At 42.9% G+C, this 22,443-nt stretch overlaps 1 protein-coding gene across 8 annotated transcripts in view; it reads right to left on the bottom strand.

Moving 5' to 3' along the window:
* The window catches only part of KLHL32 (kelch like family member 32), a 233,644-nt gene extending 213,546 nt beyond the window's left edge, over positions 1-20,098 (bottom strand). For 7 of the 8 annotated variants that reach the window (XR_014267505.1, XM_082475243.1, XM_082475242.1 and 4 more), the window contains exon 1: positions 19,750-20,098. The gene's annotated coding sequence lies outside the window, so the exon portion shown is untranslated. Of the gene's footprint in view, positions 1-19,716 lie in introns of all 8 variants that reach the window. The other variant, XM_082475239.1, reaches the window with a different exon arrangement.
* Positions 20,099-22,443: the final 2,345 nt, after the last annotated feature.

A 22,443-nucleotide genomic window follows, 5' to 3' on the forward strand; every position in this document is an offset into this window, starting at 1 on the left:
TGTGTGTATGTGTAGGTAGATGTGTGTGTGGGGTGTGTGTGTGTGTGTGTGTGTGTGTGTGTTTGTGTGTTTAGAGGGGAGCACAGACAATCCGTCTCATTCCTCTCCTTCCCTTTTTGTCTATCGTCCCTCGTCTAAATCTCTGGCACTGAGTGCTAATTTAATTTAATTTTTAACCAAGGCATGTGGGCAAGGAAGACGTGAAAGAGGTTGCATATTTATTTCCCAGGCTAGCTCGGAAGCCAGTCTGCATTAGGGAGTGATTCTCTGTAGAATGGGGACAGTAAAGGATTAGTGATGGTGGTGGACAGGAAAATAGTGGCATCAGAATCACCTGAGGAAAGGCTTTTTCAATATCTCTGCTTTCTCCTCTCTCTCTCCTTCCTTGAGATTCTCATATGATCCTGAAAGGACAGTCTTAATGCACCCACACATACACACATACACATACACACACACACACACACACACACACACACACACACTCATCACAGCTGCAAGTTACTGCTACTGGTTTGCTGAGGTAGAATAAAAGATGAAGAATTTCACCACTAATGTCCTTTCCTGCTCTGACACTTTAGGACTTTGCTCCTACCATTGATATACCTTCTAATTAAGGAAACACTTGAGGTGACCAGAGGACAACAGAGGTGACACCACATAACTATGTAGAAAACTGAGTGGCAAATAGATGAGAACTTCTAAAGTAAGGAAATATATTGTACGGTAGAGCTAATCAGGAGTCAGTTTTTCATGGAGGAAATAGGTATTGTGCTAAACCTTGGTGCACAGAACTTAGAATGAGAGGGAGGTAAAGCAGCGTGCTGGGGGCCAGGCATGTACAGGATCAAATATATGCAGGAGGGCACGATCTAGAAAGACAGTGAGGGGGACAGTGCCAGTGCTGGGAGTAGTGCCAGGTCGGGATGACCAGGATAAATGGGGCCAGCGGACCTTGGGCTGCAAACTGCAGAGCGCCAGAACTTAGAGCGGCAACTGTGGAATCACCACTGGCTCTAAAGCAAGAGACCGCTAGAATAAAACACGTGTCTGAGGAAGCGACTTCAGATCCTGGTGCCCAGGACGGGTTAGAGCAGAAGGTTCTAACCTGGGATCCACAAACAGACTTCAAGTACTCGACAGCCCCTGCTGTTCTATGCCACTCTTCTTCTGAATCACATGCATACACGCATTTTGTACAGGAAAGAGGAATGTATTACACTCTCAAAAAGGTATGTGACAACCGCTTCCCCCATCCGACCCCCATCCCACCCACACACAACACAGGAAACCTGAGAATTCTATAATGTTTGCAAATTTTCCTTGCGGGTGGGGGAGGTGCTTCTCCTGGTTCAGGTGGAGCAAATCAGTAAAGGGTAAAACAGAACAAGAGCAGCTAGTTGGCACCATCCCAGGTGATCCTTGTGTAGCGGCGGACCCAGGAGAGGCTCCAGAGGGGCAGAGTGAGAAGGCACTTTCCCAGGCTCACTTTTTAGGGAGGTGTTGATAAAAGGGGCTTTCGTGGATTATAGAAAGTTGGCTACAACAGCAGTCTTATCCTGAATTGGTTTATGATTATCACCTCATATCAAACCTCTTTTGCATTATAAAGCCAGTTTCTCAGAGCTATAGTGTCACATAAAATGTGTCTAAGTCACTCAGGAAACTAATTTAAGGAATTAGATCAAGTATGGCTAATTCTTAGTGGAGATACAGACAGGCTTCCAAAAAAAGAAAGCAAAAATCATCATATTTCTTAAATCAAATATCAAAATCCACATTTGACCACTTCCACTTATTTAGTAGGGATATTTCTCAAAATTAGTATTTTAAAAACTAGAGTCAATCCAGGTTGAAAGAATAAAACATACCTTTTTCACTATCTTTATTTTCTACCAAAAGCAGTGCTGACTTTCTGGGTACTTCAGTTAAATTTAGTTATTGGAACATATGAATCATAAAAGCTGTACCTTTAAAAGAGTTTTCAGGAAAAATTTATTTTTTGAAATTTCAACCTGGTAAGCAAACCTTTGAAAAAGACTTGAAAAATTTGTTTGCAAAAGTACAAAGGAAGAAGCAACACCTGAGAAAGTCTAGTGAGCTATCGGTGACACTCTAAAGTAAATTCTAAGGTGTTAATTATCTCAGATTTCCAGGAGGCTTCTGCCCTGAAATATGCTCGGTTTCTGATTGTGCAATTCATGTTTCTATTTTTGATTGTACATTCCACATCTTCTATTAAGCTTTCCCTTCTCTGAATTCCAACAATTTGTGCCTGTGCTAGGGACACTTACATTAGGTCTAGATGACAGTTATAGATGTATTATAGTTATATCTTTCCTCTCTGCTGTTCTGTGAATGTATTCAGGACACGAAGCACCTCTCACCCACCTTCCACGAAAGTATCCAATAAAGTCTGCTGAACAAGTAGGCATTGTTTAGAGAGTAGGTATGAACCTTACTGCAAACTCATTGTGCAAAAAAATGAAAAGCTTATCTCTCTGTTTTCTACAACGCAAATTTAATTTCTATTCTATCAGTTGGGAAGCTCTGCCTTCTTGGGTTGCTCAAGCAGAGTTATGGCATGGTTCTGGGATTTACATTGTGGTAAAGTTACGAGGGCTGGGCTGCCAGGTGCCTCTGGTCTCCAAGTCACCATGTAACCTTAGCTTGACTGTCATTAAATGCAATTATCATTTTCAGTCCTTGACTTAGTGGGTATTGGCAACATCCAAAACGGATAAATGCTCTCTCCTTCCTGAATCTTGCTACTTCCTTGGCTTCTATGAGTTCATCCTCTCCTGGTTTTCCCCCTTCCTCTCTGGCTACACATTTTTTGGTGTGTTTTTTTGTTTTGGGGGGGGTTGTTTTTTTGCTTCTCCCTCTCTACCTAATCATTATGTGCTTTAGTTGCATGAGCTTCAGAGTTCACTGATCTACTTTATCTCTAGGCAATTCCAACAACCCCTATTAAAAATTGTATCACGGGTCCAGAGTCTTCTATCATGTCCAAACATACAATAACCTCCTATTTGACATCTTCATTTGAACATCTTAAGACAGCTCAAATTTAATACTGCCATAACCACACGTAATTTCCTTCACCCATCCCACCCAGCCCCCAACAGTTCCTCTTCTAGAATCCCTTTCTTGATGAATTATACCAACACGCACCCAACTGCACAGAATGTCACCACGATGCAGTTGTATGGATTAGTATCACCATCCATGTAAATGGTACCTCCACTCACACAGCTGTATGGAATGGCACCACCACCCCCACAGATGTAGGATTCATAGGGTTTTCTCTCCCTCATTCTCAATATCCAGTCGAGCACCAAGATCTGAAAATTTTACCTCTTAGCCCTTAAATGGTCTTCCCTCTTTCTCCCCACCTCCTTAGGCCAAGCTACTACCATCACCTCTGATCTGAACCAGAGCAATAGACAGCAACACCTTCCTATACTGATGAGTGCTTTCCTTCAATCAGAAGCCACTGTTAGCCTTCCAGGTCCTGTCACTCTTTGACTAAAACCCTTCCTCGGGGGCTTCCCACTGTTTTTAGGATAAAGACCCAGGTGTGGTCCTGCCCTACCCACCCTCCAGCATCATCTCCCCCAACACTCTCCCTGGCTCTCAGCACCCCACACTGTACCTTGTTGTCACCACTGTTTTCCCCCAGCGCTGCGCTGGGCCTCTGTATATGAATTTTTTCCTCCTTTATTTGAAGCATTCTCCGCCCTCTGGCTTTCACCTCATTAACTCATCACATCCTTCCGACCCCCAACCCCACTTTCTCAGGGAAGGCTTCCGCACCACCCCCTCAAAGCAAGTCAAACCCTTTTTACACTTTCATACCACCATGAACCTCCTATTCTCAGCATTTATTTCCATTGTAATTTTACCCATATTTGTGAAATCATTTGATGAGTGCCCATCACTTCCACTGGAGTGTCAGCTCCAAGACAACAGAGCTCTGATCTGTTTTCCTCACCACTGAATCATCAGCACTTGGCACAGAGCCTGGCATCTAACAGATGCCCCATAACTATGTGCCGAATGAGCATTCTTGACAGCACAGAATAATATTAATGAGAAAACCGCCGATGCTCTTATAAGCAAAAACACCAATGGCAGCATACTTAAGAAACAACAACAACACAGGATCTTTTATAGCTTTCATCCTGAAATGAGAGCACAAGGGCCACACAGACCCACCAGGTGTGGCCCGTGAATCACAGCTGTCCTTCCGCATTAGACACTGAATACTGGAAAACATAGGTGGTAGTCAAAATAAAAGTGCCTACATTCTCATTACCCCCACACCCAGGAAGAGGTGATAATGGGAAGAAAGACCTGCTCTCCCCAATAATAGGGGAGCAACCTTAGCTCCCAGGCCCTCCAGCCTCTGCTTAAGAATGATCATAGTAGTAGATAGCAAAAATTTACTGAGTGCCTACTTCCTGCTGGACAAGGAAACTTATATACATTATTGCACTTGATCCACATAATTATACTGCAGAGTAGGTATAACTGGCTCCAGAATACAAAGGAGGATACTCAGATTCAAAGAGATAAATAACTTTCCAAACAACTAGTAAACGAAAGAACCAGGATTCAACCTTAGGGCTCTCTTTCTCTAAAGCCATCCCACTGATGCACCCCACTGCTGCTGCTACACAAAGCAAGAAAGGCAGCTACAAGCAGCCAAAGCCCCACTGGCTGCGGAGGAGCTAAGTGGCTGGTGGACACTGTAGTCCAAAGATAGCTTTAATATCACTTGTCATTGAAAAGGGCCAGAGCAGCCAAAAGCAGTAACAACAGCACGGAGAAGGCTGGATGTGACATCTGTGGCACATGAGAAGCACCTGAGAAGGCTGGATCCCAGAAGAAAAGGTCTCCACTGTGGGACCCAGCCCTGCCCAGTACCCTCCAGCAAGGAACAACAGTGTGAACACAGAACACAGAACAGTGGAAGAGAGCCGAGGTCTGCTCCTGATGCTGGAGTGCCTTAGCCAGACATGTGTTGTTTTGTTTCCACTGTGGAATTAATCCTGGAACTTTCCTTCACTACACTGGTGGCCAAAGAAACCCTTGATTAAATAAAAACAAAAATTAAAAACCTTGGTATAAAGCAAGTTTGGAAGTGTTGTTATTTTGAGAATACTCAACATAGGGAAATATAAGAGAGATAAATTACTGGATTCCTTTAAATAGCCAACTCCCAGAAGCTTTAAAGATTTTTTCGTTGTTGTTGTTTTATTAAATCTCGAATTACTTGACAAAGAGGCTTAGGAATTAGATATACATAATACTAGAGGTTGTAGAGAAACCTTTCAGTACCTCCTGAAAGCCTGTTTATTTACAGAGCCTGAGAAAGGGAGATGGTTCACATTGGGAAGAATTAGAAGGCAGGTGGGGAAATGCTTTTTGAGACTAATTTAGCCACGGGTCTTAGAGTCACAGGGGTTTTTAGAAAGAAGAGTGAGATAAAGAAAGCCAAGTTTCTAAAGATATTAGTCTGCAGCAGTCCACAGGAAGGGATGGAAGAAAAAAGAAAGTGGCACAGAGAGACCCAGTAAAGAAGCTACAGTGCTGATGACGTGAATCAGAAAAGCAGCCAGGAGAACAGAGGGGAGAGGAGGGCATGCAAGATGCCGGGAAGGAGAAACTGAGAGGCCTGGGGACTGAATACTGAGACGACAGCCTAGTTAGCTGCAGGTAAAGTCAGACACACACGAATAGGGTAATATTTTACTTTTACACAAACATGCAGCTCCTTTAACCCACACTTCCTGAGCACTGGTGGTACCAAGTCAGAGAAGACCAAGATTAAAATGTCTAGAAAAGGCACATTTATTGATACAGAAGATCAGAGGTTACCTAGGATGGAATGGGAGTGGGAATAAACTTTGGGGGTTGATAGAAATGTTCTAAAAGTGGATTGAGGTGATAGCTGCACAACTCTATATACATAGACTAAAAATTATTAAGCTGTGCACTTACAATGGGTGAAATTTATGGTCTATAAATTCACCCTCAGTAAAGCTGTTCTTTTTTTTTTTTGGAACAGAGAAAGGTTTATTGCAGGGCCATGCAAGGAGACAGTGGCTCATGCCTTAAAAAGCCCAAACTCCCCAAAAGCTTTCAGCAAATCCCATTTATAGGAAAGATGAGGGAGGGGCGTGGTTAGTTGTTGCAAAATTTTTGGTTTCAGATCCTTTGTTCTTGAGGTCAGGTAATGATGTTCCTGTAAATTTCCACCAAAACAAGTGTTATTCTCTGTTCTGACAAGAAAGCGCAAGGTCCCAAGGCCCAACTTTCACCCTCCGAGGTCCAGGTCCTTCCTCATAAGAAGGGGGTCCCCGCTCAGGCCAGTTACCCTGTCCGTGAGCATTCGTCCAGCACTCAGTCTGGCTCCTCCAGCCAGGGCCCAGGCCCAGATGAAGAGGCAGATCTTAGCTGGCAGTGCCTTCAGGGTCAGGTTCCCAGGCCCTGTCCAGAAGTCATCACTGAGGGAGCAAGGCACCCAGGACCCAGCTGGCCCTCAGGCTCCTCAGGCCACCCAAACACGGGGGTGGGGGGGTATGCCGGGTCCTGCAGACTGCAACACATGCAGACTGCTACTGCCACTAGGTCACAGAGGCAGGGACAGGGGAGAGGTTCGCGTTGCCCCAAGGCCTGGGCCCGGTCAGTGGGTGGCCACGGCAAGGGCTCTGGAACTCTACAGGACACAGCCCCCGGCCTTCTCCCCAGGCCCCCCAGCTCACCCGCCAGCCAGAGGCTGGGAGGCCTACAGCAGCGGTCCCCAGTGTTTTTGGCACCAGGGACTAGTTTCGTAGAAGACACTTTTACCACGGACCGGGTTGGGGGAGAGTTCAGACGGTAATGCAAGCGATGGGGAGCGGCAGATGAAGCTTCAATCGCTCCCTTCTGCTCACCTCCTGCTGTGCGGCCCAGGGCGTGGTAACCCCTGGCCTGGAGGACCCTGGGGAGAAGGCTGCGATCCGCCTCTTACCGCACTCTCTGCCCGCGACACCACCACTCGGCCGACCGATGGCCCAGCGGGGCCTCTAACCACCGCACTAGTGGTCTTGCACTAACAGTTGCCTGGTAACGGTCGTTCAGGTGCATCTGCTAACAGCTGCGTGCCACCTTGCTTCTATTACAATTCCTCCCTTTTCTTTGCTACTCCTCAATGTTGAGGAGAAAACGTGGGTATGTTTTGGATACAGTGGTTAATCATAAACTCAGTAGAGGAACTGGGTTTTAGGGGGACTTGCTTTCAACCTCCAATCCTGTTTCATCCTTCACAAATTAGTAAAGCTGTTCTTAAAAAGTGATGAGAGCTATGGAGAAGGGACAGTAATACAGGGTAAGGAGAACTGAGAGTGAAGGGGTGGGGTGGGGGTTAGTTTGCGTTTTAAATAGGTGATCACAGTGGACCTCAGTGAGAAGGTGACATTTGCACAAAGACCCAAAGGAGGTGAGGGAGGGAGGCTGGGGACAGCCAGGAGGAGGAGCAGTCCAGGTAGAGGAAACCAGGGACGACGTGCACAGGTTCTAAAGTAGAAAAGGAGGCCAGTGAGACCAGGGCAGGAGCAGACAGTGGACAGTAGAAGGTAAGGATAGAGGAGGATAGGAGGGGATAGATGGTGTAGATTGTGTTGGTTCTTGGGATGGAATCTAATGCAGTTTTAAGCAAAAGAGTAAGGCGATCTAACTCAGGTTTTAAAAAGATCACCCCAGCTGCAGTACTGAGAACAGTCTCTGGGAAGCAAAGGAGACCAGCCAGGAATCTGCTGCAGTAGTTTAAGCATCAGCTGGTGTTGACTGGGGCAATGGTGGGAGCAGGAAGGTGGTCAGAAACAGTCAGATTCCAGGTATATTTTGAAGGTAAAACCAACAGAACTTCCTGACTGCTTGGATGCGAGCTGTCAGAGAAAGAAGCAAGCATGACTCCACGGTTCTGGGCCTGAGCAACGAAAGATGGGGAAGCTCCGGATGAGGCAGGTTTGAAGGAAAAAAATTAAAAAGCATGTACTGGGAACTTTGCTACTAAACTATATTATATCTGCCAAAGTCACTTCACATAATTTTGGTAACATATCTTCTAAAGGCCAATTTGACTCTAAGGTAGGTTTCCTTCCAACACATTCATTAGCTGGGGTACTTTAGGGAAATGAATTGGCCATGCAAAATGTAGAAATATTTATTTGAAATTCTGATTCTTGGCCTTCTTTTTATTCTTAGGACTGCTGAACAGCTTATTTTCGTATAACTTCTTAATTATGCTTCTAATGACATTAGATTTAACCTGCCTGGAAAGGTCCTGCTGTTGGTCCAAAGTGAACCAACAGAAAAGAGCAGTGACACCAATGACAGTCACTTATCCCTCAGTGATTCTTCTTAACCAGAGCCGCTGAGCTGGGAAAAGGCCCAATCAATGAATGTTGGGCTATGTTAATGAACTCCATCTCCTATAAAAATATCAGTGTTAGAGTAAAATTCATGAAGTGTCACAAAGAAGTGCCAAAATTCAAGGTCAATCTCTCTTGTGAGTTATTTCTCCTTAGAAGAAGGCTCTCTAAAAGAGATGAAGGTAGAAAAGGTTAAATTCCTATCTGTAGATTTAAATAATACCTACTCTCATTTCACGATGTAAAATACAGATTTTTCTGTCTTGCACTTCTAAATTTATATGTGCGTGTTGGGTTGTCTCTTTTTATTCTGCACATCTGGCCACCGGACTTCTCCATGTGATCGTTATCATTAATACACGAGTTAGAAATACCCATTAGGCTCAGCAGCTGTGCCCAAGGCCATTACTTCCTCTCATTTGGCACAGATGGCCAAAGAGATGATTTTGGCAGACGGGCCAAGTGCGAGCCACCTAATGAAGCTGCAGCCTCAAAACCAACTGACGGTAAATGCAATTTTACAGTTATCCTCAGCCTCCGCCCTCTCTCTCCCTCTCTCCCCCTGCTCCCATCCTTGACACAAAAAGCAGAAGAAAGAGTACACCCTAACTCTAATTTGCCAAAGCTCTAAACACACCATCTCATCTGATTTTCCAAGGAGGAAAAGGTGACTCAACAAAACAACTCCAGTTCTAAAATGCTCGTTCTTTAGGTCAAAAGCCTTTTTTCTTCAACTCAAAAATAATCCTGCAAAAGGGATTAAGCTGGTTTGTACCTAACTCAATATCAGAGAAACCATCACAATAGTCATAATAATGATTAAACGAACACGGACAAACAAATATAAGTATGGTTATCTGCCCTTCTTTCATATACTCACACGCCTTAAAATGACTTCTCCTAAAGCTATAAGCAGGCAATATCCTCACCATGCATAACTCTCTTAGATTGTAAAATCCACTTATAATTTCATAAGCTGTTTAATGGCAAGGTTTCTTTTTCTCCTTATCTGTATGCTGGTGCTTAAGAGTTGCATATCTCCTCGAAATGCCTGATATTCAAACGTTTTGATGCTTTAAGGTCATGATAGTGAAGAAGGTCATGAAATTCCCCTCAGACATAAAAGATGCACGCACATAGTCACACTCTGTTTCAGCCAGTTCCTGAGGACAGAATATTAAATTTAAAAGCCTATTAAAAACCTGCAAAACACCCTCCAAACCTTCCCTAAAATAAAGAGCAAATGACAATTCAAAATTACGGTTTCTCTGCTCCCAGAGAAATCCTGCTGTAAAGATCTATACTATTCTGCCACAGTTCACCACAGATAGACCTGTTAATCAATGACTCATAGGACTTTATCCACAGTAGAAACTATATTCTCCAGTTGGCTTATATAATGCCATGTAATCACCATCAACACTCTAAATCTAAAAAGGTATAAAAAAGCATCTGATTTTATCTTGTGCAGAAATGTCTATTTTTTTTAATCAATCAAACTGCTTCAATGTTGGGTAATACTGCAATGAGGATATTTATAAAGATGCTCTTTGCAGTAATCACCTGATTACTTGTACACAAATTTGAGTGGAAAATCCTAACTTCTGTTTCAGCAGTGAACATGTTAATCACACATTACGACTCCTATCCAGAGCACTTAGTAAAGAATTGCCTGCAATGTTTAAACGTCCACTGAATATCCATAGAGTTGGGTGACCTCAGAACTTATTTGCCTTGCTCTTTTTTGTTAAGTGTGAATGGCAAGAAAACTGAGGCCCAGATCCAGGTGGCACGGCGGGTCCTTGGGAGGTAGGAATAAGGAGCAGAGTGTGTGCAGGTCACTGTGCTCTTGACCTGCAGCTCCGGGATTAGACCCACCATCAGAATCACTCGGGAAGGGTGTTCTAATACACAGGGGCTCAGTACCAATACAGATTCCAAAGCAATAAATATAGACTCCAGGAATCTATATTTTTAAAACAACTCCAGGTCCTTCTGAGGACCGTCTCTTTACAGAGCCTGGTTGCAACCTCTGGGCTGGACCTACTTGTAGAACAGATTTTCTAAAGCAAGGCTCCAGAACAGCTAAACAAATCAATAATGGGGCTCTTTTAGTATAAAGAGAGCTTTTAAAAAATATATCTAATTTTGTTCTCATGATGCTTACTATTATCCCAGTTTATAAAGGAGACTCGGGCACAGAGCTCCCGCGGCGGAGCTGGAAACTCAAGGACTCTGACTCCGAGGGCCCTTGCTCTCCCGATCCACTTCATTGCGCACGGCCCCCAGGCTCACCTCACGTACAGAAATACAACCAGTGAGGGGTTTTCAGTTCTGCTCCGGGACGCACGCAACCACAGGTGGGAGCAGTCTTAAGAAACGGCCTTATCAACGCTGGCACTGCCCTCAGGAAGCCTGAAAGTTGGCCTGAGAGGGAAATGTGGCTGGTTCCCGGGAGCATCCTCTTTCCTGGCTGAGATACTGCTGGATGCTGTGCCACCATGCAGAAAAATCCTCTCCTGAAACTCAATCCGCTCCCATCCCTGAGGTCAACCGTGAGGTTCCAGATAAGAAGAGAGAGAACTAAAAAAGTTCTTGAGTCAGTGATACCTGGGCTTCTTATTTTATTTACTTTTTTTTAACATCTTTATTGGAGTATAATTGCTTTACAATGGTGTGTTAGTTTCTGCTGTATAACAAAGTGAATCAGTTATACATATACATATGTTCCCATATCTCTTCCCTCTTGCGTCTCCCTCCCTCCCACCCTCCCTATCCCACCCCTCTAGGTGGTCACAAAGCACTGAGCTGATCTCCCTGTGCTATGTGGCTGCTTCCCACTAGCTATCTGTTTTACATTTGGTAGTGTATATATGTCCATGCCACTCTCTCACTTCGTCCCAGCTCACCCTTCCCCCTCCCCGTGTCCTCAAGTCCATTCTCTACGTCTGCGTCTTTATTCCTGTCCTGCCCCTAGTGGGCTTCTTAAATATCTTGCTCTATGGCTGGTTACTCTCCAACACACTTAATGGGCTCACTTAATGTTGAGATGCAAGAGGTCCTCTTTCATCCTTGCCTCTGTCTCTTCATCAATCAACACATGAATAAAGAAAAGGAACAGAATACCAATAGCTGCTGATTGAGGCACTGCAAGTTTGCACATGAGCCAAGAATGATAGCAACAAAATGCTTAAGCAATCATAGGATATGGTTTTCCAAAAAGAGGTCAATATAGAGGAAGTAGAAGAACTCCAAGAATACAGTGCCCAAAAAGAAAAATACAGTAATCAAGGCACATATTGAGGAGGTCTGGGAATTTCATACCCCATTAGGACAAGGGGTAAAGTATGTCCTTATTTACAAAGGCAATACATAGCCAAACCATGTAACTGACTCCTCCTGTCCCAATTCCACACTTATCAAACCCTGAGTCACAAACAGACAAGGTGCTGGCCAATGAGCTCCACCCACATCTGCAAACTCTTCAGCAGTTACATACACCAAATATATCAATATTCCACTTTAAAGCAATTGATAATATGTAGTGACAATAAATTAACTACAGACTTCTGGAGAGCAATATTGATAGAACAACATGAAACACAAATCAAAAGTTGACAACTTTGTGAAAGATAACAAGGTCAGAAAAGGAAATTTAAGCATAAAACCCTACGGATGACACTAAGATTCACAAATTAGAGTTTCAGTAAAAAGTCAAGTTAAATACTGTGTAGAAAGGCCTTAGGGCTGTACACGAGTTTCTCAAATGACATTTGATCAATTCGGAAGCCCTATCTTTAGATGATATTAAATACCTTCAAGAAATGATAAGTAGCTTTGACCCAAAGCTAAAGAAGATAAGCTGTGCCCAAATTAAATCAGATTGTAGGTAATTAATGTTTCCATAGAAGAAAAAACCAAAACCTTCATTCCATATTTCTTTAGGCTTTGAATTCTCAAAAAACCAATCAGTCATATCAGCTCAAAGACATCAGTCTGAGAAAGACTAGTGAATCTTTGCAGCTGAAGGGTTATTGGATTATATCTGTACTACTGCCTATCACAAAAACAGCACTTTAAAAAAAAAGTCTCCTTTCAGGGAATGTCAAACAGAATAGATGAGGAAGCAAGTCAAAGAGAGACTCTATCAAAATAAATCTCTTCCATTTGGATATCTACCTCAATTATGAATCTAAATTTCCAAAATAATAACCACAGCTGTCACTTGGGAAGTGGTTGAGAATATGCTCATATTAAAAGACTTTTTTTCCTTAGTAATATGACTTTGTAACTTTGCTGTTATGTGAATTAGATGCAAACACAAGATCTGGCACTGATGTCATCTTGGCTACTATATTTTTCATCCTGGAATTCAAACCTCACTATAATTAATATCTACTATATACTGAACTTTTTTTTTTTAATTTTACTATATTCTCTTCTGGATTCGCAGAGAGTAAAGACATAGGTAAAGGATATTCTGTCTTTGACAAATGATCACAAATTTAACATGAGCAATTCCCTAAGCCTTTCTTATTTTAGGTATCTAAACTAATGTTACTTACCAACTACTAAACATATATCTGAATTATTATATTGCAACATATTTAAAGAAACACTGAAATAAATACATACATACATACATACCAGAGCACACTTAGCACAAGAAATAGTCTTTTCTATAATGAAGTGCTTTGTAATTCACTGTATGATAAAAACAGAACTTAGCATGGTATATAGGCTCCTAAAATTTACTGCTCAGACTACCTTCCTATAAATGTTCTTTGTTATCACTACTACAAAAGTCAACAGTGTAGTAGGCTGCTAGTAGTTCCCACGGCCACGGCTGTCTGGGTTACCCCAAGCCCATGATCTGGGGGGTAATCTTGAAAAAAGTCAGAACACGCTAGCCTCATCTGCACTCCTAGGTCATCAGAGAACCAAATGATATCAAAAAGGCAGAAAGATTACTCTGCCGTTTGTGAAGATAAGGACCTGCTTGGCAGGGGCGGGGGAGGGGACAGAGAGTGGCACAGAGAAAAAAGAAAAAAATAGATTTAACTGGGAAGTATTCTCTTTGGGAAGACTTTAATCCTATCTGACTTGAAAGTGAATTTGAGGAGTTTTTTCTTTGAGCCTGGGGAGCTCTTGACCTTTTCATAAAATTTACATAATTCAGCATGAAGGGAAACCCCTAGTTGAATAGAAAGATGTTGGCAACTAGAACTTGATCTCACAGAAAGGTTAGGAGGTCTGTACCCACCAGGTAATAGGTGCTGCTTTTATTAATCCACAGGGGACACAAGAGGCAGCTTTGTGCTCTTTACAGATGGGGACCCCTGAAGAGATCCTATAACAGGGCCCAGTGAGCTGCCTAGACAGGAGAAAACTGACCCTCCCTCCTTTTCCCTGTGGCTTCAGGAGTTGCAGAAAAGAGGGGGAAGGCTTGCCAGAGCCTCTGACAGACATTAGCCCCAACATACACATTCCTCTCCCCAGGAGAGCCCACCTAAGCGGTCCACTGCTCACTCAAAGCTGCATTACACAAAGAGGCTAGCTCCTCGCTAAGGCTGGCAGACCAGATGAAGACATTTTACATGGGACATACAATTTAAGTGAATTCTACCCTCATGTTGAGGAAGGCAAAGGTAGGAGGGAAAGGGGAGGCAAAGGGAAGGAATTAGAGAGTACGGAGATTTTATTATGCACCGGGCATTGTGCTAGATGTTTACTATGCGTATCTTATTTAGTCTGAGAATAGCCCTGTCATCAAGGTACTAGAATTCCCATTTTACAGATGAGGAAAATGAGACTGAGGGGAGATGTGTTAGCTCGATCCCAGAGCCAGTACCAAGATCACACAGCCAAGAAGTGTCAGGTTTAGCATTCAAATCCAGGCTCCAAGGCTGTGCCACGCTACCTTGCACACACATACAATGTGCAAGAACTGGAAGAACTAAAACTCATAAATAATAAGGCTTCTAAGTAATGATTTAAAATGAGACACCAGAACTTGTGTCATAAAAAATTGCAAAATGCCTCCTCCACTGCTCTTGGCATCTGTCCCATTAGCATTGACTGTGTTCCCACTGAAGCGATCAGCTTGGATGGGACTTCTTATTCGAACAATATCCTGTATGCCAAACAGGCTGTGCTGGGGAGTAGGGGGATTATAGAAAAGTCCTGCTTCTAAGTAACTGGAACTAGCTCATCTGGCATGGAAAGTAGACTATATTATACCTCAAACAAACATGTAGGAGAAAGTCAAGAGTCTACGAAAACTGCCAAAGAGTTTCCTTCTTCATTTAAAAATCATCTTATCAGTTAATTCCAACCTTGTAAAACTCTTTTAGACAAATTTACAGCTTTCAGTGCTTTCACCATATGTGGAATTAATCTGACTCCAAGTCAGGTTTGCAACTGTTATTTTTTTATACATAGTTCTTCTTAAAATCTCATCGAAATTTATAGCACCGTATGTCTAAATCAAGTTAAATTAAATGCATTAATGCATCACAATGTGCATATGAAACATGGCAAGAGCAAAAGAAATATGAAGAAAGTTGAGCGCTTCTCCACCTCTTAGGTAAAGATCTCAGCAAGAAGGGTACGAGCATGAGGGACCCTATCAGAATCACAGAACCAGGGAAAAGATGAACAAAACGAATTTCATCTATTTATTCCCAATAAGTGGGAAAGTAAGATGTTCTAGGATAAATTCTCAAGTTCTACTCTCCAAACTGGAAGAAATTCTGAGATAATGGGAACCAGATACAGAAGGAAGGAAGCGGGGAGTAAGGCACTGCCTGACACAGAGACAAAACCAGGTCTATCTCCACTGTCATCAAAAGCTCTGTTAAATAAGAAAGAAGGGCTCCGAACATCGCGTGTTCATAATATTTTCCATTACTTGCCAAATATATCTGTGAAGAGCAAATCATCACATTGGCTTATACTGTACTTGACTGGAATTAAAATCCCTCCAACTTCAAAGCGAACTCCTGTCATGCCAAATGTCCTCAGTGCTAGACTCTAGCTGGCTGTCATGTTTTCTATTTTATTTCATCCTGTTACCTTGTGTCCATGATTCTAACAGGCAGTTCTCCCACCCAGTCATTCCAAATCTAGTACTTGAATCCAAGTCTAACTTCCACTTACTTGTCACATTTTTTATTTCATATTTCCACTCAGGAAACAAAAAGTTGACCCAATCAGGATCAAGAGCAGAGGACATTTATCTGTTACTAAAGGCTTCTCTCTGGGTGTGAGTATAGATTTCCAAACAGCGAACACACAGCATACATTTCTCCTCACTTATCCCACAGATATGAGACTTCATCAAAGGTGTATCTAACATAAAAATCTCTATCTGCAAGAGCCTCCCTAACCTCCAAGCCTGTGACCCTACGAAAAGAAAATGTTTACACTGATATGTTCTTTTCTCATCTAATTTTCACAATCTCTTTCCCATTTCTAAAAATCCAGGTATTTGTCCACTCTAATTGCATTCATGTAAAATATCTATATATGCTTTCTTTCCACAGAAAAGTGATAACATGAGAGGAAATTATGTGCCATTTGTTAGATGTTAAGAATACAGACACACCATAATAGTTAATGGGTATTTATTGTGTACCAGACTCTGTATAGAGAACTTAACACTTGGTTCATCCTTTGCCTTATGTTCAGTCTTTTAGAAGAATCAGTACTACACTCAATGGATTCTCCCCTATGTCTACAACTCCCCTCTTGGTCTCCTTCACCAACTTGTCTTCCTCCATCCCCTCCCTACATCCCCAGTTCCTTCTTCTTGCTGCACTCAAATTGGAGACCATATTTCTTCCCACAGCCTGTGTCATCCCTTCAGCTACAATGATGAACTCATCAATATCAGAGATCATGTACATTATCCTCTCAGCTCACAATTCCAACTGACTGTCTGGCAGAACCTTCCATCTTTCGACAGCTAAAGGGATCTTCATTTACTATAAGCACACCCAGCCATCGAGGTCCAGCACTAATCCTCCTCCTACACAGGATTTACCTGATTTACCTCCACAGTCAGAATATTTTTTAATTTTTTCTTGTATCTGTGTTTCTGTGGAATTTTGTATCTCTGTCGTAGCATTAAACACACAGCTGCCTCAAAATCACAATTATATACATGTCTGTAACCTCCATTAGGTAACTGGCAGAGAAGAGTGGGTATGAAGTGAGGAGAGTTGCTGAGGTTTAACGTTTTCTTTCACTGGTCCAGTTTAACATCACATAATCTTGGATTCTTCATCTGTCAAATGGATATAACATGCTCACGGGATGTTGTGAAGACAATATGGAAAGCAGTTTGCATGTAGGAGGGGCTGGAAAAGTAGAAGCTGCCAGGAGCAATATGTTTGTTTGCTTTGAATCCTTAAGGGCAGAGATGTTATCTCCACAGCACCCAGCCAGGACTTCGTTATATTAGTATTGACTAACATCTTCATGGCTCTTTTATTAGATGTGCAACACATTTCCAGGAATTGAAAACTGAAATTTACTTATTTATCACTAAAGCCTCCTTCCAGAGGATGATTTTAGAATAACAGAACTATTAGAAGCGACTGTCCAAGTGTTGGTTTTTTTCTTTTTTAATGAGACCTATTTGGATCCACAAAAGAAATGATGTAAATAAAATAACACTCCTTTCTGACCACCAGGTCTGCTTCAGTGAAGTCTACTGACATCTTTGTAGTTTAGTAGACATATGAGAAAGTGGCAGCCTCTCAAAAATATTTGCTTCATTACAAGATTACTTGAGGAGTAAAGAGTATTTTCTCTGCCAGGGTCCTGGAATCAAATGTCCCTTTGAGTTTCCAGTTACATTTTTGTTCCTTTGGAACCTTGAAATATTCTGTGGTAGGTTTTAACTAATTACCTAAAGCCTTAATAGGAACTTTTCATTGAAAGGTTCAGGATGCTCCTTTTTTCTGACCAACTTTCTATTCTACCTCTTCCTGCAATGACAGGTACCCGACTGACTTTTCCTATACTTCTTAGTCCTACGTGCAGAATAAATTGTTATAAGCATGAAAAGTTTTAAACTATAAATGCTTTTGTTTCACCAGATTCAAAAATTCCTCTTTTGGAGCACTTCATGCTCTTCCATTTTCTCTGAGATATGAGAAAGAGACCTAGGAACCCTCAGGAACAAACTTGGACCTGTTTATTGGATGTTGAGCATGTTTGTTAGAGATTTTAATATCAAAATCAGAAAACTCCCAATCACTCTCATAATGATGGATGTATTTGTTTACATCAGTATTCTGTTAGAGAAAAACAGTTTAGAATTGAATGAGACCTCAGTAGTTATGGATTGCAAACTGGTAGGTCCCAGGTCACTTGTGGCCCAGATATATTTTTAATGTGGTCCTTACAGTTTTTTAAATTAAAGACACTTCAAATTTTAAAATCTGGAAGTTTCTTTTTTTCTTGAAAAAAAGAGAACCTTTTAAAGCCACGGTGGCAACAGCCAGCAACAGGCAAGTAGGAGCTGCCCCCTTTAGAGTGGTTTGCATGTTCCAGCCATAATCCACACCACCTCTCTCCCACGTGTTTCCCACTGGGCCTGCTCCAGTCCCTTACCTTGCCTGTCAGACCCCTGCACACACTAGACAAGCAGACACAGGATTTTTCAAAAGGCAAAGAGCCTGGATCCAAAAGGGGCTTTCCCATTCACTAGCTCTGTGACCTTGAGCAAGCTCTGAGTCTAGGTCCCCCAGCTTTAAACTGAAGATACTTCCTTGACCTCACAAGGTTGTTATGGGGATTAAAAAAGAAGTGTACAGAAAGTACTTTGTAAACTGGAATATAAAATGTTTGTCATCCTTATTCATTTCACAGCACCCACCCCCCCGTCAGTAGCACAAATCCCCTCCACCTACCTCAGTTATGATCGCTTCCCTTCTTCCTCCTATAATTACACTCTGTATGACACAGTTTAAAATCCAAATAAAAAGAATTTGATATATTTTCTGGCCTCACTTAATAAAAGGTAGAAAAAAGGAACAAATATCAAAGGAAAACAAAATGAATTGTTGAATGCCAGTGGGTCTTTACTAGGCCATTTCTGTTGGTAATGAAGGTATGAAGTTAGTGCAGAGTGTAATTACTGGACTGCAGATCTCTCCAAGTGCTGTGTGATAAGTTCACCCATAAGGTGCCTGAGGCCTAAAGGTGAAACTGACAGCCCAGTTCTTAGGGGTTCCTGTTAGACAGACCTCCTCTTGGGCCTCACCAGTGCTCCAGTAAAGGATCCAATCTATCAGAAAAAAATCAACAGGATCTACAAAGCTGGGCTTCCTTCCTCTCTACATTTTAATATAAGCTCTAAAAGCTTAGAATCTGGTGTATTAAGCTATGGCACACATTTTATATATATATCTACCTACATACAGATATACATCAAAAATCAGTAAGAGACTTGAAAGAAAACAGAATCTTCTCAGAAATGGGCAGAGGTGCAAAAAACTGCACTCAAAGAGTGATGCAGTGGATACAGAAATGTTAGCAAAGATGTATGCTATGAAAGCTATCTCCTTACATTAGGAATTCACGTATGTATTCCTGTTCTGGTCATTTTACAACAGAAGATCATCCTTGTGTGGGGAACCATAATTAATTCATCTTCTGCTTTTAATGTTAAGACAATCACGCCTGAGTGAACTGCAAAATATACTACGGAAAGAGAGGGGAAGAAGGGGTTTTAATTGGAATCAGCGTTCTTTATAAGATCACCAAAATGGGAGTAATTTATGATTCAGGACTCAATCCGTTGAAAAATCCATCTGACGAATCCTTTTTAAAGCACTCCGTACAGTGCAATTACCGCTTTTCTTGAAGTTGAATGAAACCGTCGACTGAATACAGATTAACGAATGCCAAATTACCACAAGGTCCTCAGTGTACATTTCACTTTTAAAAATCAAAATAAATAACAGCATCATTTAAGAAACCAGTTCTTTCAACAGACGCCCCAAGGCTGATGTTTAAGCAAGTCTCCTTGGCAACCAAGGAGCAAAGTACATCTTGGGCTACGAGGAAGGGGAGAAAAGGGGGAGCAACTCCAGGGCTGGGTAGAATAAGTAACCGGGAATAGTAATTGCTCCCGCTAGACGACGCTGCTAGAGGCTGCATGCCCCTGAAATTTCAACTCCGGTCTCGCCCCCACTGGCTCACCAGCAGCCTCCCACCCTCTCCCTCCGGTGTGCAGGCACCAACCCCGAACAGGTTACGAGGAGAGAGAGAGAGACTAGCTTACCCGAGGGGGTGAGCGGTCTCCGGGGTTACGTACCCGAGGCGGCAGCGCAGGCACTGGGCTTTCCCTGATGCACAATGGCCCTGCTTCGCCCGACGATGCCGAGGTTAAGAGAAACCGCAGTAGCTTCGTTCTGCCGGTTTGGGGATGCAGCTGTGAAGAACGAGCGCGCTAGCGCGTGTGTGCGCGTGTGTATGTGTGTGTCCGTGAACGTGTGTGCGAGCGTGTGTGGCAGTGAGCGTGTGTGTGTCTGCGCGCTCCCAGACTCTCCCGCGGGGAAACAGTGTCTCCTAGTAAATGAAAGCAGCTGCCAGCCCCGCGAGTGGCGCGTCCAGCTTGCTCTGCTCTAGGCAACGGCGTCAGCCTGGAAACGCACCTCGCCGGAACCGCGCGGGCTCAGACAGCGTAGGGCTCCACCCCCTCCCGCCTCCGGGGAGCCAGCGCGCACGCACACCCCGCCCCCTCCGCCGGCGAGCGCGTGCGTCCCTCCCCCGCCCCCGCCGCCGGGGAGGCGCGCACGCCGGTCACCCCCGTCCCGCTCCCGACGGCGCGCCAGCGCGCGCGCCCGCTGTCCCCGGAAGTCGCCCTCCTCCGCGACGGTCCTCTTTTGCTCTCCGACAGTGGCGCTGCTGGCCGCTGGATCGCTTGCACCGCCTGCTATCTCAGCTGCGGCTCCTCCTGCGACGACCGAGATCCTGGGACCCAGCCCGCCTGTTCCCAGACTGCCTCCCAGGGCTGGAGAGCGACCTGCGGGAACAGAAGCCGTGGCCCCAACTTGGTGTGGCCGCGGGCTCTGGCCCTCTGCTTCCCTCCCTCGACCCAACTAACTTGTAAAGTTCAAATTGCTCCTATTCCTAGTGGCCCCTTTGCAGGACCTATGTCGTGGCCCTCCTTAGGATAGCATACTTTATGGTACTGTCGAAAACGGCTTTCTGGTAACCTTAAGAAATGACAAGGGATCTCCAGGGATGGACGACGGAAGCCCTGAATCTGAGGAATGAGGAAGAGTATTTGGTTGCAGCTAATTCAGCATCAAAACTGCAGAGACAACAACCCCAGAATACCACCATTAAATTTCGGGGCCTGGCCCACTCGTGTCACTTGCGGGTCATTCCTGTGTAAAACATGCTTAGAAACGCAAACCTAAGCAAAGTGAATAATCTTGATAGGTAAAAATATTACATATTTCACTTTTGAATTGAAAACCTTGGTCCGATGTGGAGTTATGCAACCTGGTAACCATGAAATGAAGCTCTAAATTGGAGTAAGCTGTGTTTTGTAGGAGTTCGGGGTTTAAAGTACTAGGAAAATGGAATTTCACAGAATGTTAAGTCTCTTCTCTTGCAGGTGTGTTCTTCCACAGTTGGGCTAGGAACATGCCCTGGTATATTTCAGGTGTCCCTAACATTCTCATTAGTCTCAAATCAATGGTTCATCATTTTTTCCTCTTTCAGACCCACAAGTTTTCTGGCCCTGTCCCCCCCACCCACTCCCTTGGGGCCCATCTGGCTTTCAGTGCTTCATTCCCATGGTCTTGGTATTTGGACTTCAGACCCTCGGTCCTACTTGTCTAGAAGTCCTGGACACCAAGATAGGCACAGGGAAAAGAATGACAAACAACTGACTACAAACATTAAGTGCAGTGTCATTTTCTAGAATTTTTCATAAGCAGTTTTATTAGGTGTTGTTTTATACCAGAAGATCAAATGTCGAAGCATGTTTGAACCCAAAATACTGACAATGAATTGGTGTCAATAAATAAAACATTCCCTTAAGATTCATAAAGTATTTGTCACTAAAGTGAATGTACTTAAAATTTTAAACCCCATCTATAAGGATTAGATTATCTGTTTGTTTAGAATAAACAGAAGCTATTTATCAAAAACAAATAGAAAAGCAAAGAATATAACAGTATTTACACAGAAAAAAATATGCCACCAACTCACCAACTGTGTGACTATGGAAGGGTTTCTTACTGCCCAAGCTGGGTCTGTCTTGTTCATCATTGTATTCCTACAAGCTAGCACAATGCCTGTCACATATTAGGGGCTCAATAAATATTGCTGACACATAAATACTGAGGATTTAATAAGAAAATATATATTAAATGTCTAGTAAAATGTCTAGTTCAGAGAGGGCAATTTTTTCCCTATATGACTCCTTAAGATTGATTTAAAGCATAGGTTTTTTTTTTTAACTAAGAAAGCCTTTTATTTCTCTGAAATAAAAGACTCTGTATTTGTTAGATAGCCATAAAAATTCAACCCAAGCGTGTTTTCCAATATACTGTTAGTAGAGGAGCAAATAGATTTTAGGCACTATTTCTCTCTTGGGCACCATTGTATATGGCCTCTTTGTTAAGAAAATAAAACAATGCTTCACAAAAGCTATGCTTTGGAATACTAGTTATTTGTTCAATAAAAACAATTTTTTTGAGCTCTTAGAATGTGTTGCACAGTTTGATCAGTGTAGGGCTTCAGTTGTCGATAAATAGACATTTTCCCTGTTTCAGTCTAGTGATATGAGAGATAAGCTTCAATTCCAGAACAAACACCTGTCATAGCTGCCTTGTCCCATATCAAATGAGGAGTTAAGCATCCTTCTTAATGCCAGTGTCATGGTTTTCTGTCACAAACCAGTAGTGACATTAAGGAATCGCTGAGCCAAATTTCTAATTACTGAACTTCCAGAGAAAACAGATCATTATTAATTATGCCAAAACCTAAATTG

The sequence above is a fragment of the Balaenoptera physalus genome (assembly GCF_965194825.1).
Source record: "Balaenoptera physalus genome assembly, chromosome: 9".
NCBI lineage: Eukaryota > Metazoa > Chordata > Mammalia > Artiodactyla > Balaenopteridae > Balaenoptera > Balaenoptera physalus.